The 18,405-nt window shown below is 35.0% G+C and overlaps 1 protein-coding gene and 1 long non-coding RNA gene across 3 annotated transcripts in view; both read right to left on the bottom strand.

Moving 5' to 3' along the window:
• The window catches only part of LOC117217545 (trace amine-associated receptor 8c), a 94,227-nt gene extending 79,836 nt beyond the window's left edge, over window positions 1–14,391 (bottom strand). The window contains exon 1 of one of the 2 annotated variants that reach the window (XM_033465222.2): window positions 13,840–14,391. The gene's annotated coding sequence lies outside the window, so the exon portion shown is untranslated. The remainder of the gene's footprint in view (window positions 1–13,839) is intronic. The other variant, XM_033465220.2, reaches the window with a different exon arrangement.
• Window positions 14,392–14,992: 601 nt separating this feature from the next.
• LOC143259958 (uncharacterized) lies at window positions 14,993–15,973 on the bottom strand. The gene is made up of 2 exons (XR_013034010.1): window positions 15,563–15,973; window positions 14,993–15,485 (listed from the first exon to the last, which is right to left on the bottom strand). It is a non-coding gene; the product is annotated as an uncharacterized LOC143259958 (long non-coding RNA).
• Between the last annotated feature and the right edge of the window lie 2,432 nt (window positions 15,974–18,405).

The following is an 18,405-nucleotide window of genomic DNA, read 5'->3' on the forward strand; positions in this document are numbered from 1 at the left end:
GTTCGCTTCTACCTTGTTATCCTTCACGTATTGCCAACTAGCTCCATATTATAGTCGCAGCGGTGCCACAATTATAGTGAGCCCGGCAAGGACGATTATAACAGTGACATAATACTCTGTGTTTTCATGAACTAACCGTCGACGGCTGTCCGGTTCGCTCAGAAATTTCGACAATTTCAATGCCTCGGTTTTGACATGGTTGTCAAACGATCGAGTGATAATGCGGTTTCGGGTGTATCCTAATCTTATTCGTTGAACAGTAACATCGTTACATCTTCTTCAAAATAGTAAAAAAGAATTTGTTCGAATTGTTATGCGTTGCGATGTTGTTTTCAAGAGAAACAAATGAAGTAAGTGATTCTAATTTTGTATGCAATAAGAAATAAGTCTAGATAAAGTATAGTAATTTCTTTCGGAAACGCCAAATTTCGGATTACTGTGAATTTCTCTGTGCTAGTCCTACGCCTATGTAATTTACTGCTACGTCGGTGACGAAAAATTAGAAACAAAAGGGTTAAGTCATCGTTTTTATTCTATGTACTATGTACTTATATATATATGTCTCGTAATATGGGAATAGAGGGTACCTGAGATCATTTGAAGCAACTTTTTCCTTGGCGAAAATGCAATCCGCGGCTTTGTTTATGAGTTATTAACAAAAAACAGTGACCAATGAGAGGCGAGACCAGCTGACGCGTGGCGGCCGAGCCAATGAGCGGAACTGAGCTTCGACCGCTCGTTGGCTCAGTCGCGCTCGCGCCAGCCGAGCTCGCTTCTCATTGGTCACTGTCTTTCGTTAATAACTCGAAAACGGTGCCTCGGAGAAAATTTTTGTACAGGAAAAAGTTACTTCAAACGACCTCAGGAACCCTCCATTTCCGGATTGTGAGACATTTTCGGGACACCATGTATACCGGCATTCTGGTCGCTGCTTCTTTTACCGACTGTCCCGAGTTTCTATAAAAACCAGCCGCGAGGCTTGAAGAATCGTGTCTTAGCGCGACTTTACTACAGAGAAATTACTGTATTACTCGGTAAAAAATCGCAGAGCGTTGAAAACGTACATCCTGAAAATATTATTTTGTTATTTTATGACGACTGAATTGCTGGTACGAGTCGAACTTATAATTTATAACATTGACAGACTATTTGTAAAAGAAAAGTCCGATGCATGCTCGCAAATCAAACTGAATTGCACAATTTCTGTACTGAAATTTAATTACACGAGCAAAGGTACGTCTCGCGAAATACCGTTGAAAGAAAAGTTGAAATAATTGATTTGCAGATATTTGCATACGTCGAGTTAATGGTTAAAAATGTCTTCAACCGAATGGAACCATTAATCCGTCATTCGACGAACTTACCAAGAGATTTTTTACACTGTGTAAATCTCCAACTTTGATCACGAGAATTATTAAAAAAATCGGACTTCCGGGTTTCGCTTTAATTTCGCCAGATAAATATATGTGAAAATTCTTTAAAAATTTAAAACGCAGTAAGTAATTGATGCATATGTACGCAAGAAAATTTTTGCCAATTGTTTTAGTTTAAAATTGTAGTTTTGAAAACTTAGAAGCACGAAAGAATTCGAACACACGTAGATTCTATTTCTTTCTTATTATACTCTTTCTGTACTTAAAAAAAAAAAATAGGACACCGAAGCATTCAGCTGATGCTTAACTTTTTATGTCTAAAATACATTTCTTTATCAAACAGGCTTAATACCACTGAAACATAATTTAAAAAATTTTTTAAAACAGTGTGTGTACTGTTTTATCAATTTTGTCTGTTTTGTCTCGTACAATTAATCGATTTGGCAAAAATAGTAGCTCGAACAATTGTTTAAACATAATTTGAAACGAAATGACCAAGATTTCCTAATTTTCCTTCGATACTAGAGGTATGCATGCATCCAACCTTTTCTTTATATCCAGGCTTACCTACCCTAACCACCCACATAACAGGATCATCTATTACCTATAAAACCACCCGAACTAGTTCAGCTGCTTTAATCATCGTTTTTGCTCTGACTGGTCAGCAACTTTTTTGTCCGAAAGTAACCAACGAACCATTAATCTGATCTGCCCAATTTTACATATGAGGGTTGGACAAAATATTGGAAACAGCACTTTGAACGCAGTAAATACTGTTTCTACTAATTTTTTAATGAAATATTTAATTATAACGATACTTGTCAGAAATGTTATTCTTACATATTAGTATTATACATATATATTATTATATATTATTATTATATGTAATTATTATATATTATTGTATATTATAAATTATTATCATATAATATATATTATTACATATTATTATATGTAATTATTATATATTATCGTATATTATAAATTATTATTATATAATATATATTATTACATATTATTACTATATATTATTATCATATATTTATTGCGTTTATTATTTCATCTTACTTCTAACGATCCCTACAGCGATTTTTACAAGTGAGTTTTTAAACTTTTGGCTGTGGACTTCTTTTATGTCGCCCTTGTCCAAAAATGCTCTATAATGTTCCTTACGCAATGTTCACAACGAATACGTTCTGTTATCGTAAAACTATTAATATCAACAATAAATAATAATTACTTCTTTCTCGTGACGAGTATACTCGTATACAGTTAACAAAGATTAAACTTGAAACCTTTTGTTAAATTAAATTTCCCGCACCATAACATTATTTCAATTTCAATTTCTATCCCGAAGAAAGCTATTTCCGAAGTTTCGCGTTAGCCGGAAACGCGGATGTTTTCGCAGTCATAGTCCGAAAGTGGTCCACGTTTCCAAAAAGATTAAGAACCACTGGTTCAGATAATCTCTGGAATCGTATTTCTCCCGCTTATTCTAAATCTCTTGCTCTCTCTCTCTCTCGCGCGCGCGCGCTTCCCACGGCGAAACATAAAGTGCAGTAGAATTGCATACCGTTTCGCGCACCTGCGTTAGGTACATCTAAATTAAAAACTTTGACGAAAATATCTGAATGGGTAAAATCGCTGAAGTTTCTAAGTTATACGCGGGCATAGCAGCGAACAAGCAAAGAGTTTTTAACCCTTGGTTGTTTGTGCCCGCGTCCATTTTGACTTTGCTCTTGAAAGTTTTAATTTATCGTGTTCGCTGGCAACGTTTGTTTCGGCAACGGCCATCGCGGTTATAAAATTCTACCGAAAGCAACGCGTCCACTTGTAAGGCAGAAAATTATTAAGGGTCGTCATAAGTAATGTCGTTTTCTTTTTCATACTTGTACAAAATTTTGTCTCAATAAATCCAATTAGAGAAGGGGTCATGCAATAACCAGTCAGCATCCACGAGCAAGATAAAATGTTCATTCAACCGTAAAGAAAACAATAGCACTTTTTAATACAATAAATTCTCCCTAATTGTAACAATATAATTTTATATAATATATAATTTTATATAATTTTTATAATTATGTATAATTTATTATTTATATAATTTTGTACGATTCTACGATTGTTTATAATATTATTATTAATATATGTTTTTAATTATTGTTATGATTACGTTGTTAACTTTGTGATAATATAATTCCGAGTATAAAAAGAGAATTAACTGTACCCGGTATTACATTGTCACAGAGTTAACAACATAATCATAGCAATAATGAATAGCATATATTAATAATAATATTATAAATAATCGTACACATCTAATTAATTTGAATTTCATGCAACAACGACGACAATAATAATAATAATAACAATAACGAAAACTTGTGAACAATAACCAAAGCATTCTCGTTCTCAAAGTCGTGAAAAGCATCCACTTTCTGAGGGCGTTGAGTGGAGTTCGCTTGAAAAGATTGCACTGATCGATGGTATGTTTATAAATGATACTAGATACGACGGCGCCGGTATATATATATATGCCTCCGAATGTACACGCCGGAATAAGTTTGCGAAGTTAAACACAAAGGGTACGAAGAGAATGATTTTTTGACGCGAAGATGACGTCCCATCTTTCTCCGCGTACAGGTCGAAATGGAGTGCAACTATTTACACACGTCGCAGGCACACGTATCAGCAACGCCTTTGTCCCCCGTCATCGTCTCTAGCACGTATTCGTGAGCTGAATCTGAACACTTTTGTCGATTCAGGGCACAAACGGCCGTAGGAAATATTGTACGTTTAACGACGCGAATGTCTTATTCTCGAAAATACAGCGAATTCTCCCGAATTTTCCTTCGGCTAAAACAGAAAAACAAAAAAAATTGGACAATTTTGGAAGAGGAGATACGATTATTATTATACGAGGCTTGCGCCTCGTTTTTTTAACGGCGCGTACGCTTTTGTGGAACTAATTTAGAAAAGATGGTGCACAAAAATAATTCGACTATAATATTTTGATTTGTATACGATACAATAAATCGGACGATCTATTGACCGGTACACTATATATATGATAAAAATCAAAGAAATCACTTTCAGTAAATAAAATTAGTCAATCCTAGAAGAAGAAATATTCCCTTGAATTGCCGACTAAACGATTTCTCCAAGTAAAAATGAATTTAAAAAAAAGAAAAAGTTGTGGACGTTTTGATATTTGAAGCATTCTCTCGAAATACGCGAGTATAGTAATGTCTCCCTAATTGGCGCTCAGATTGTCCACAAAAATGGACAATTTGGGAAGAGGAGCCTTGCGACTTGTTTTTATAGTTATCGATTGTCAACGATTATAAAAACATGGTGCAAAGCCGGAATAATCGTATCTGCTGTTCCCAAATTGTCCATTTTTCTGCATAATCTAAGCGTCAGTTAGGGAGACATTACTGTATTCCGATTATTACAGTAAATTTTCCCCAATTTTCTTTCGGCTTGTAAACAAAAATGGACAATTTGGGAAGAAGAGATACGATTATTCGAGTCTTGCGCCTCGTTTTTATAATTGTTGACAATCAGCGACTATAAAACTGAGCTGCGAGGCTCGAATAATCGTGACTCCTCTTTCCAAATTGTTCATTCCTGTTTACAAGCTCAAGAAAAATTGGATAGAATTTACTGTATTTGCTCTTTCTTTGACAATATGCCATCCTACTCTCTATATCTATGCAATAATTAGTCACATCATTCGATTACTCATCGTAAGTATTAACCAAATATTGCATAAAATTGTAAACTATCAGACAAGAAAACAAATTAAAATCTGTTATGCATGATAAACTAATATAAATAATTTTGGTGCATTTTCTGGGTCTATTTGATCTATTCACATTTTTATTTCGTGAATAATAGATACTTTAATTGTACAATAGTTTCTGACAAGATCAAACTCTTATTTTGTCAGAGATGGTTCTATATTTTACACACACAAAAAATGTACAATAATGTTTGCTGATACGTCATATTATTGATCGAGGACTCTACGTCCCCGATAGACTCGTCAAAAGTACATATATCGCGTTTAGTTTTAAAAGTTACAACAACTTTCTTTCCGACACACATTTCCAATCCGGCTTAACTGTTGTGTTATCCCAGAAACTCGGTGTGTTCTGGTACGGAAGTCGTAAAACCTGTGATTGATAAATTCTTCGTATCAGATTTATATATTGGAGTCTATCAGAAAAGTGTAATAAAACTGTGAGTTGTGTCAGGCCGCTATTCGCCGTAGAGTTCTATAGCCAGTTCATACGCGACGATAAAATTTTACAACTTCGACAATCATCGATGCTCTAGCACACTGTGTATATTTTATTGTATATCAAAGGAACAATCCCTTTTGTAGATGCTAGAGAAAAGATATTTCGAGTCGATTCGCGTACATCGTTGTGGTTATTTTACAGTTGAACGTTAAAGATATTGTTCGCGACCTTTCAAATTTTATGCATATAATGCTGCCGGTTGTTTCATATGTCGATATCTATTGTTTACCGTATTTATAATTATTCCCTCCCCTAATAATGTTCACGTTTCACCCCAAACAAAATGTCTAAACTAATCAAATTGGAATAATTTGATGTCCATATAAGTAGACTGCAGATTTTTCTACAAATATTAATTTTCAATGTATGGAAAGTAGAAATAATAATAAATTACCGAATAAATAATAATAAATCGCCGAATTATTTCTAATATTGTGGCAATCGATCCATGGCAATTTTTCCTTCAATTAAAGCTTTTAAAGCTCATCACATAGCAAGTCGTTGAATTCGTCTCGACGTCGCTTGCAATACTATGAAGTTAAAATAACCTAATAATATAAGTATAACGGTGATCTTGTTTTTTTATCGAAAATCAATTTGTTTTTAAATTTAAACAATTGCAATTTCTTCTCGGTCAAATACTAATTAACTTTGGTAGGAAACATTGTTTTGTCGGACCATCGGAAGGGGCTGAAAAATCGCGGAGTCTAATTTGCGATGACTCCATTGTCTATTGACTCCAGGAGAACGGCAAGGATAAATTGTTTTAAACATAGTTTTATATCGAGTCTTAAGAAATTAGAAATGTTGTAAATTTAGAGAGAACGCGGTCTACTTATAAGTAACCTTTGCAAACACGAAGAGGTGCGTTTTAGAAATTGTTCATATTTAAAAATTGACGTCATATAAATTGTAACTTTCGTACGAAAATTCAGAAATTGAAGAAACATGGAATCTCAATTGCAACGAACAGAATAATATAAAAATAAATAAGAATAAATTTTGCATATTGGCTAAAACACATCGTTGACGTTGCGTAAATTTCGAACGTGTATTGTAGATTTCAAACAGAAGAAAAATAAATATTAATGCAATTTTACATTCCATTTTACATCTCATTTTACATCCCTCAGATAATTTTGATACAATGGGACGATACCATGCGACAGTTTGGAGGCAGTCACTTTAATCGTCACTCGTTTCGTCGATCTGGCATTGACCTCATCAGCAGTCTCGAGTCAGCAATCGATGTCGAAGGTTCCTCTTGCATAAATACGTCCTCCTCGTACACTAAAGTTCACAGTGTTCAATTTCGGTGTACAATAGAACCTTTATTATCGGAAATGATAAGGAGATAGGAGCGTTCGGATAACGGAATATTCAGATAATACGACGATAACTTCTCCTGTTCCTAAACTTTACACAATTTCCAATCAAATAGTGAGAACGGACAATGTGATTACAGTAAATTCTCCCTAATTGACGCTCAGATTGTGAACAAAAATGGACAGTTTGGGAAGAGGAGATACGATTATACGAGCCTTGCAGCTTATTTTTATAGTTACCGATTGTAAACAACTATAAAAACGAGCTGCAAGGTTTCCCGAATTGTCTATTTTTGTTCAAAAGCTAAAGGAAAGTTAGAGAGAATTTACTGTATTATCAATTTTACAAAATCTAATACTTGAACCTACTTTCAAATGTGCTTCTCTGCACAATCAATAACTCTGACTTACACTCTCTTTTGTTTGTAAATTCTCCGAAATTTTCCTTCAGCTTGTAAAATAATAATATAATCTAGATAATACGTAATCTAAGTAATTAGTCTAAATAATACAACGGTTGGATAACAGAACGTGCGGATACCGGAATATTGCAAAAATAAATTGTCGGATAAAGGAGTCTCTGCTGTGTATGATTTTGCATTGCATATATCCGCAAGTATCATGAGAAAAGAGAACCGTATTTAACCATTATAATAATAATATATATATGCAATAATCGAGGTACAGCAATTTCTCCCTAATTCGCGCTCAGATTGACGCACAAAAATGGACAGTTTGAGAAGATGAGATACGATTAGTCAACCTTAAAAATCGGATTACAATAAATTCTCCCTAATTGACACTCAGCTTGGAAACAAAAATTGACAATTTGGGAAGAGTAGATACGATTATTAGAAGCCTCGCGGCTCATTTTCATAGTTACCGATTGTGAACAATTATAAAAACAAGCTACAAGGTTTCCTAAATTGTCCATTTTCGTTTAAAAGCTAAAGGAAAGTTAGAGAGAATTTACTGTATTATCAATTTTACAAAATCTAATACTTGAACCTACTTTCAAATGTGCTTCTCTGCACAATCAATAATAACTCTGACTTACACTCTCTTTTGTTTGTAAATTCTCCGAAATTTTCCTTCAGCTTGTAAAAAAGAATGGACTGATTTTTATAATTTTCGATTATCAAGAATTATAAAAACGAGCCGCAAGGCTCGAGTAATCGTATCTGCTCTTCCCAAATAGTCCATTTTTGTGCACAATCTGGGCGTCAATTAGGGAGAATTTACTGTACCTCGCAATGCAGCTGCTGCTTGTTCGAAAATTAAGACGTTCTTTCAATTTTTCGTTAAACTTCTGAGCTTTCGCGGAGACTATCGCCGTGATATATTTGATCAAACAATCCTTCGTTAACGATGAAGACACGTGCAAGGACAAAACTGATCGTTAGACTGCGGATCTCTACGCATTTATGATACCTATTTACGCATCGAAGGTAGTACTGAAAGTGTATTTTTACGTTATTTTCTCCTTACAAAATTGTCTAGTTCATCAATTGTATCACTTCTCCGTTACTGATTTTTATATTAAGAAATATATTAAGATAAGAATTGAGACGTTTATGTTTCTGTACGCTATTATTAGCATCCTTAGCGCGCAAAGCATTAAGATTATGCTACTCGCATCGTTTTCAATTTATGCATATTTCATAATTTTTATCTTTATTGGAATGACAAGGCCACGCGTCATTTTACTAGTACTTTATTGTAACTTTAGAGATATAGAGACTTTATTGTAACATCGTTAATTTTTTGTTAAATACTTGTCCGCTTTCTATTTGTAATTTCTATACCAACTCTGTTTTTATAGCATTTTTGGTTTCACGTTGTGGCAAGGTTTTGTTATAACAGTCGCACATATACGAAAGAAGATAAACATTACATCGATTACATGCGCGCACGCGGCTTAAAATGCGCTGTGCGGATATCAAAACTGCTAATGCCGATAGCGCATTACGATAAAATATTCGAATAATGAGAGCACCGATAATGGAGGTTCTACCGTACCTGAGAACAAGATTTGCGCGTAATTTCTGGCTTGCAAAATTGAAATTCATGCCTGGCAGTGGCGCGACGCCTTTATGTTTTTGGAAACAATACCCGACGTTTATTTTCGCATTTGGAAAACCTGCGGACAAACCTTTCGAACAAACGCGGTGCTTGTTTACGGTCTTGTCACCGATAAATATCAGCAAACAATTGCGTAGTGCGCGGTGATTGCTCCGGCAGATTATTTATCTAAGCAGGCTTGGGAATACAAAGGGCATTCATCCCCTTTCCACCGAAATCCCATAGGGCGGATATTAATATGCTCTTGTGGATTTCAACGATTCGGCTGGTTTACCGATACGAAACCATCGCATATTACGGATAAGAATTCATTCGCAGCGAGTAAGAGCATGAACTAGGGACGAGAAAATTAGTATCGAGTCCGTCGCGAGTATTACGTGAACATTTATTTACATTTCTTTCATACTCGTCGTTGCACGAAAGTATTATTCTCATTGAATGTTTGCAAAATTTTATCGAATTATTTTATCTATGGAAGCAGGTATAGCAATTTCTCCCTAATTCGCGCTCGGATTGCGCACGAAAATGGACAATTTGAGAAGAGCAGATACGATTATTCGAGCCTTGCGGCTCATTTTTATAATTCTTGACAATCGGAAATTATAAAAATCAGTCCATTCTTTTTTTACATGCTGTGAAGGGAAATTAGGGAGAATTTACTGTAATCAGGCATGGAGGACAAACAAAAGAAAGGTTAAGTCAGAGTTATTAATTGTGCAGAGAAGCACATTTGAAAGCAGGTTCAAGTATTAGATTTTGTAAAATTGATAATACAGTAAATTCACCCTAATTTTTCTTTAGCTTTTAAACGAAAATGGACAATTTGGGAAACCTTGTAGCTTGTTTTTATAATTGTTCACAATCGGTAACTATGAAAATGAGCCGCGAGGCTTCTAATAATCGTATCTACTCTTCCCAAATTGTCAATTTTTGTTTCCAAGCTGAGCGTCAATTAGGGAGCATTTATTGTACTCCGATTTTTAAGGTCGACTAATCGTATCTCATCTTCTCAAACTGTCCATTTTTGTGCGTCAATCTGAGCGCGAATTAGGGAGAAATTGCTGTACCTCGAATATTGCATATATATATATATTATTATAATGGTTAAATACGGTTCTCTTTTCTCATGATACTTGCGGATATATGCAATGCAAAATCATACACAGCAGAGACTCCTTTATCCGACAATTTATTTTTGCAATATTCCGGTATCCGCACGTTCTGTTATCCAACCGTTGTATTATTTAGACTAATTACTTAGATTACGTATTATCTAGATTAGATTATCATATATAGATTAATTATAATTAATTATCGATTAATTTAGATTAGTATATATTGATTATTATGTATTATATTATTATATTAGAACTCGAATTGAAATTTTTAGACAATAGTACGTTTCGGTATCAGGCGATTACAAAAATAAACTATCAAATATAAGAGAGTATCTCTATCGTATATAAATAACATCGAACAGATCTGTTCGCAAAATTCTTATTCTGCTGCTTGTCGATATCCATTTTGCGACGGTCTACGGTTTTTTTATGAGTAGTCTTCGGCACATTTATACCGTTTTTCGAGAGACAGGAACTAATGCACACTATTGGCCATAATGGCTATTCGCCCTACTACAATCGCTCAAGACTGATGACATGTAAGTACACGGATTGGGATGGACAGCTTGTTCTATCTGTCGTGAAAAAGGGTGGCCGTAACGGCTGGATTTCTTTTATCGGGAAAGTACTTCGCAGAAAACGTATAACATTGTTGGAAGTACAAAGAAATCGTGTAAAGCGTAGATTAATTGTTAGACTGCGTCTCGTTCTGTACATTTCTGTTTTTACACGTCATTTTACGAAAGTTAAAATTAGAGAAGATTTTCTTTCGGCAATTTGAAGATTTTCTCGTTGCAGGATGAAAATAAGGATACCTTTAGACCCTGTTCATTTATACGTTTTCTTGAATTTTAAGAATCTGCACATGCTACAAATGCATAAAAATTCATAATCTAGCTATTATATTTATTGTAAGTCGACGATAGTGAAGAAGTTATGATGAGAGTTAATTTTGCGGGTGAATTCTACCTAATTGGGGCTCAACTTGGAAACAAAAATGGACAATTTGGGAAATAGCTATAAAAACGGCTTTATATTATTATTATTACTTGTATTATTATTATATTATTATTATATTACTATTATTATACTATTATTATATTATTATTACATTAATATTATTAACGAGAATTATTATTATTCGAGCCTTGCGGCTCGTTTTTATAGTTACCGATTGCAAATAACTATAAAAACGGCTTTATATTATTATTATTATTACTTGTATTATTATTATATTACTATTAGTATACTATTTTATTATATTATTATTACATTATTATTATTAACGAGAATTATTATTATTCGAGCCTTGCGGCTCATTTTTATAGTTACCGATTGCAAATAACTATAAAAACGGCTTTATATTATTATTATTACTTGTATTATTATTATATTACCATTATATTATTATTATTATTATTATTATTAAAACAGCAACTATAAAAGCGGCTTTATAAAAAACCCACAAGGCTTGAATAATCGTACCTTCCCTTTCCAAATTGTCCATTTTTGTTTCCAAACTGAGCGTCAATTAAGGAAAATTTGCTGTACATGCTGGCATGTCTCGAAATTCTACGAAAATATGGGAAACGTACTTCGGCTAAACTTTCATTTACGAAAAAGTTAAGTTCACAATTTTATTTTTAGTTCTTCAATAATTACGCCAATATACAAATTGTTAGATATAAAAAATTGCTAGAAGTCTAACTTGTTGTACGAGTCACAAGATTCAATTTCATATGCATGAATTGCACTTTGTCATATAAAGAGTATCGTGTATGCATACAATAAATCAGAAAAGTTAATTTAGATTTACAGTTAAAATTGCCTTGGAGCGCAAAGAGTTAATAAATATTAAATGTTTCATCAGTGTTTTTCTCATGTTGCCGATATATTATGTTCGAATTTCGTTAAAATGCGCGACAATAAAAAAAGAACTTCTCCGTTCGAAATATCATTAATTCAACCATTAACGTTGGAATCAATTAAATGCCAGAATTGTTATTTATTCCTCGACGCTACGTCGGCATTCGTACTAACAAGTTCAAGTAGGAGTTAGCCGAGTGCACCCGTACCGGACCAAATTTCGAACTGAATTTTCTGGAAAATAGAACTGCAACTGAAAATTATTAATTAATTGGTTCGCCTATTTTTCCATGCAGAACCACGCCTTGCAGAACCGCCCCTCTTAAGCCGTTCTGTGTTATTTAATTTAACAAACATAACCACAATCTTAATTCCAACCACCCCTCCGAAACCATTCTGTGTTATTCAATTTAACAAACATATAACCACAAATTTAGTTTTACGTTTAGTAATTTTAAATTTTACGAATGTTAAACAGCCTCTGGCTCGTTTTGTGTGAAGGCGAAATTTTATTTTTCCACTGTGCTCAATTTATAAACGGCATTTATGCTCGATGGAAAGTAAAAACTTTGTTTATAGCTTTCTCCATTGAGAAAGCAGTTAAGTATACGTCGCGTTTATGTTTACGGCGCACATCCCCGCTCGTTTTTCGATCGTCTGAAACGTTTACGTGTTTTATCAAATATCGGATAAAATTGATTTCTCTAATATAAGGCTGAGAGGAAAGCCTCTCCGTTCTTTCTTTTTTCTTCTTTTTTTTGTGCCATGTTTCTGGTCGTAAATACTTACGGTTGTGTTCGGTTTAGTTTACACGTCGACCAGCGTATTATGTTGTGTGCAGCTAATGCTGCATCGTGCGTGGTAAAAAGAAACCTTCGGAAGATTATTCCATCGTTGTTTTTAACTTTACAGCTTGATAACTTCACGTTCGAGCCGGATACAATTAAAAAATATCTCATTCGTATATTTAATTGTAAATATGCAAGAGCATTTTTATGCACAGAATTCGCAGTTAATACAAAAGCTCGTAACGTTGTCAAGAAACAGATTTTCCGAAGCTTATCGCGCTTTTAAATTAATACAGCATAAACGAATTCAATATTGTTTTCATTGCGCGCGATCACCGTGTATACGCGTGCGAAAATAACTTTATCTCTCAGAATAAATTATACCTAGTACACGTTTGCCTTCATAATTGACGTTAATTATACTGCAATATTTGCCAATATTATACTACAATATTTGCCATTTTTCAGCGATAAAACTATACAAAAACTATAATACAACAATACAACGATACAGCTACATTTTCAACTTTTATCAGCATCCAGTAGTAACAATACCAAAACTTCACGTTAATATTTCATTCGAACGTTTTCATCGATTTTTCATTTTTCCATTTTCTCACGCAATTCCGAAATTAATATTTTTCACATTGTTTTAAACTAATTCGATTTCGACTATATAACTATTCCGAATATTGAAAACGCTGCTAAACAACGCGCGAATTACGGTGAACGTTCGTACAACAATTAACTTACTATTCAATCATGTATTCACCTGTGATTTCTTGTTATTAACAAAACCAGCGCGTTAACACTTCATCGAGTGTTCGTCGTTTCACAAACTAACCTCGTCAACGAATTATTGTGATCCGCGAATGCATCGTTATTATGCAACAGAGATCGTTAAGGATCGAGGCACGTCGAATCCGTCGAGCACGAAAACATAAATTACGTATTATCGGCCGGAAAAACCGAGTACATACCTCTGTATCTACAGAACGGGGTTCTCGTGCACCGCCAGTAAAATCAGCAGCTCCGCACGAAGAAATTCATCGTCACTGACTCATAACCAACTGGCCCTCCGACGATACGAAAAAGAAAAGGAAAAGAAAAGAAAAAAGAAAGTAACGCTAAAAACGGCGCGTCGCGCGATATTAATTCGGCATTGATTCAATATGAATCAACGGGCGCGCACAAACACCCTCCTTTCGCGGTAGCTAATCAGTCCTTGTCCTTTCCCTCTGAAAGAATTGGTTAACTGTCACTGGCCGCGGCGGTGTACGCCGTGGAATTAACGAACGGAGCGAATCGTTAATCGAATGCCGCGGTAGAAACGACTCGTTTTCACTTGGCGAGAGGTTCGACCGACTCGGACGCAACATCCGTGCGCTCCGGAAATCCCCCAAATGAATTGGCAAGGCTAGGAAACAAGAAGAAGACTAGAGAGAGAGTGGAGAGGGGTGAAAATCGGACGCGACAACGCGGAGGCTGACGACGCACTGACTAGCTGCTCCCGACAGTCGAACACTCGAGAGAGAGAGCATTCCCCCACTGCACTGACACGTCCCGTTGTGCCAAAACCCACCCTCCCGCGCAATCCTCCTCGATTACACTCTATACCCCTCGTCCTCGGCCTTTGCCGATCGGAACCGAGTGATCTACTTCACCCAGCGTCGAAAATCGCACAATGACATACATACGTACACCGCGTTTGTGCACATTAAATCGCGACTACCACTTGGCAACTTAACGCTCTATCCAACAGCGGTTCTGCGATAGTTCTTTCCGAATCTGTTCGTACACGGACAACTTCGCGTTAGGCAGCGGCGAAAGTTCCTGCGCGGAATTCCAGCGTAAGAGCATTCTAGGGTAAGCGTGGGTATTACTGCGGACGCCCCAAATACTACGGTATTTTGTGGAGGTAATAAAATCTAACTTTTTTTTTACTGTAGAATCTTCTAAAAATAAATCTCGTAGTTTTTTGTGTGTTCAAGCGTGGGTATTACTGCGGACGCCCCAAATACTACGGTATTTTGTAGAGGTAATAATATCTGACATTTTTTACTGTGGAATCTTCTAAAAATAAATCTTGTAATTTTGTATGCGTTTAATATCGATACTAGTGTAACAACAATCGCGGTTTTAAGTCATTTATTGACTTTTCACACTCGGAAGCTTATGAAAACGTCGAGTCTTATAAAATATACGCAATGGCAGCCGTGAAAGGCATTTATATTTTATAAAGTAAGTAATCGTTGCTTTGATAAAAAAATTGGCATACACTATTGCTATCGTCTATCTTCAAAGATTATTTGCTAACACAGTATTTGGCGCATAATTAAAAAATTATGCATAGTAAAATTGCGCATAGTAAAAACTACGCGTGTACATTACCGCGGTGCTTTACCGAACCGCGTACCTTAACCTATACAGTGCAGTTCTCGATGAGCCGGTGCGACCACGTTTGATCGCAGAGTACCTAATTTATAAAGTGCTACAGTGAGAATATCTTGATCCCAGGAATTATAGCTGTGCGTGTGCATTTAAAGAGAATAGGTTATGTCAACTTTGACGCGCAGTAATCGAAACAATGCTTTTCCGAAATTTATGCTTTCGGAGATCCAATATTCTGAGAAAAGAAAATATTCAAGTTAAAGAATAATAGGTATAGCCTAAGTTGTCAACCGCAATAATACTTACACTTACCATATTTAGCGAAGGAATCAGCGTCAGATGCCAGCCAAGCTAACCTCTCTGCGCGTATAGCAACTAATAACCTTTTCGCCACGATTTTCGGTACACCCTGTATGTACCAATTGGGAAATATTCAAGAGGATTGTGTATTCTGAATTCATTCTTTCGCGAGCACGTTCTGTTCCTTCCCTTCGCGATTATGCTCCCTCTACCTGCAAACATTCGTCTTAAATAAATCTCTTCGTTCGACTTCAGAACGTGTTGCAGTGATTCCTTCATTTCGCGATCTAACGCTAGCACTTGTTTCAATAACTTTTTTGCGATTGAATATAAGTTCCATGGATTAGGTTATGTAGTACCGAAATCTTCGATTTTATCGATTTACGGAAAATAAATCGCCCGCTGCTCTTAGCACGGCGCCGCTTTCGATGCATCTCTCTCTCTCTCCCTCTCTCTCTCTCTCTCGCTCTCTCTTTCTCTCTCTCTCTCGCTCTCTCTTTCTCTCTCTCTCGCTCTCTCTTTCTCTCTTACTCTCTTACTCTCTCTCTCTCTCTCTCTCTCTCTCTCTTTCTTTCTCTCTCTCCCTGCAAGAAAGCGTGACACAGAAAATGTAAGTGATAGACGCGGAGAAGACAGATCTGGAATCTAAGGAGTGCGCACGGTAGAACTTCCAATCGGGCATCCTTTATTTCTCGTACACGGGTAGAAGAAGCGGTACAAGGTCTTGTTTTGTCATGCAAAAACGGTACAAGCGCGGCAACACACATTTTATGAGATGTCTCCTCGAACGAAGTCACTTCCTTGCCGTAAATGCATTAGATTGGAATACTTCAACGACGACATCTGAACATTTTCGTCGTAAATTTTAGCGCATGCATTCGCACCGTTTCGAATTTATGAATACAGATGGACAGTTTGAACGGTCTTTTTTCAGCTGTTCTCCCACCGATGGAACCATCCTCGCGAACACTAAAATACGATGCGGAGCTTCTAATTTTAACGTCATAAATAGTGGAAGCTCTCGATTATGGAAACGAATGAATGGACGTGCAAAATGTGTATACCAGTGGAGGTAAGTGAAACTTTCTATTAGTATTACTTTCATAATTATTATATAATATAATTATACAATATGTATAATTATGTAATGTATAATATAGTTAAAATATTTTTATTTGTGAATAAAAGTGCAGAATTCGGTTCTAGATTAGCGTTAACAGAAAAATCGGACAACTGGTGCTTGCATACTTTTCGCTCATTTTCGTTGCACACTTGAATTTGACCGAATGCCTTCTATACATAACCTCATATTACTTATTAATAATCAAACTGTAACACAATCGCAGAGACATAGAATAATTAACACAATGTGTAAAACAAAAAATGAATGAATCATCAGCTCGAGTCACGGTTTTTCTAGGATTAACTTAGAAAATTATTAAGACCCTTTTTAATACGGTTGTTAAACGATCTATACACACGATTGATAGTCGATCTTTTAGTTTTTTAATTAAGCATTAATGACAACAACAATTTCCATCATTAGCCGAGAAATTATTACGATCAACAAAAATGTACATACAAAAGTAAGTAACAAATAACCGATAACATTTCTCGATTGAGAAATCGAGTCAACACACGTACGAATGAAATTGTCAAATAACAATTTTCGAGTACATTAAATTTCGATATTACTGGCTGAATCAGTGATTGTATCTACGAAGAAGTTTGATCTACCGTTATGTATTTTTACGCAGCAAAATCAATTAAATGCCAAAATTGTTATTACCTCTCAAAACTCGCCAATGCAATCTAGATATTCGCGAATAAAAAATAAAGAGCCATCGGCAATCCGTCGATATCCATATTGAATGCATTTGGACGGTAGTGCGATTGCACGCGCACGAGATCAAATTGCAAACGCGATTTTCTCGAAAAGCGAAGCATCCATCGAAAAAAAGATACTCATTCGCTTGTATCACCCATTCTAACAAAACACGTCCTGCGTTTTTTTTTCATTCGGCGTCGTTACGTGAAGGAGAATTAATACAAACCATTCTAAGTCGTTGGGAAGCATATTCACTCCGCTAACAATAAACTTAACCGTGGCAGACTCAGCCGTTGTACTTAAATAAAACTTATGAAAATCGTTGAGGTTTCGTTAACATTACTGTAAATATATCTATTCGTGATTATATAGTGTATATTTTTTTGGGAAACGATGATTGTAATTCAAATAACATTTTTAATAAAACAGAAATATTTAGTAAAACAGAAATTATAAAAATAAATAACATTGGATGGTTGCGTTGGTTTTTTGTTTTGTGGATTGTTCAATTGTTTTGTAAACTTTTGTAGTTCGAATTCGTTTCAAAAATATTCGCATAGAAAGAGAATTAGGTGTTTTATTGAGTATTATTACTATTTGGATATTATTATAATTATATTATAATATTATATAATATTGTATTATATATATTATATTAAGTATTATTATATATTAGGTTTTATTATATAATTATTGAGAGTTCTGTTCACATGTGATTGACAGTTAATTTTTTGTTAGCTCCTTAATCAATCCTTTAATGGATCTTAGTTATATTGTTGTTAAATTATAACAGTGTATAATTTTAAATTAAGTTAATTAAACAGTGTATAATTTTCTTTCGTGTATAGTTTTCATTGTTAACAAATGGATGAGCAAATCTGAGCAAATTTAATTTTACATTTAGGCATTACGTTTCTTGTTCGTAAATGTTGTTCTAAAGATGATAATTAAATAAATAATTCTTGATTACGTTCAAGACAATTTTTGTACGTCGTTCTCTTGCGGTCTACGTTTAGAAGTACATGTG

Source organism: Megalopta genalis, chromosome 8 (assembly GCF_051020955.1).
Source record: "Megalopta genalis isolate 19385.01 chromosome 8, iyMegGena1_principal, whole genome shotgun sequence".
In the NCBI taxonomy this organism is placed as follows: Eukaryota; Metazoa; Arthropoda; class Insecta; order Hymenoptera; family Halictidae; genus Megalopta; species Megalopta genalis.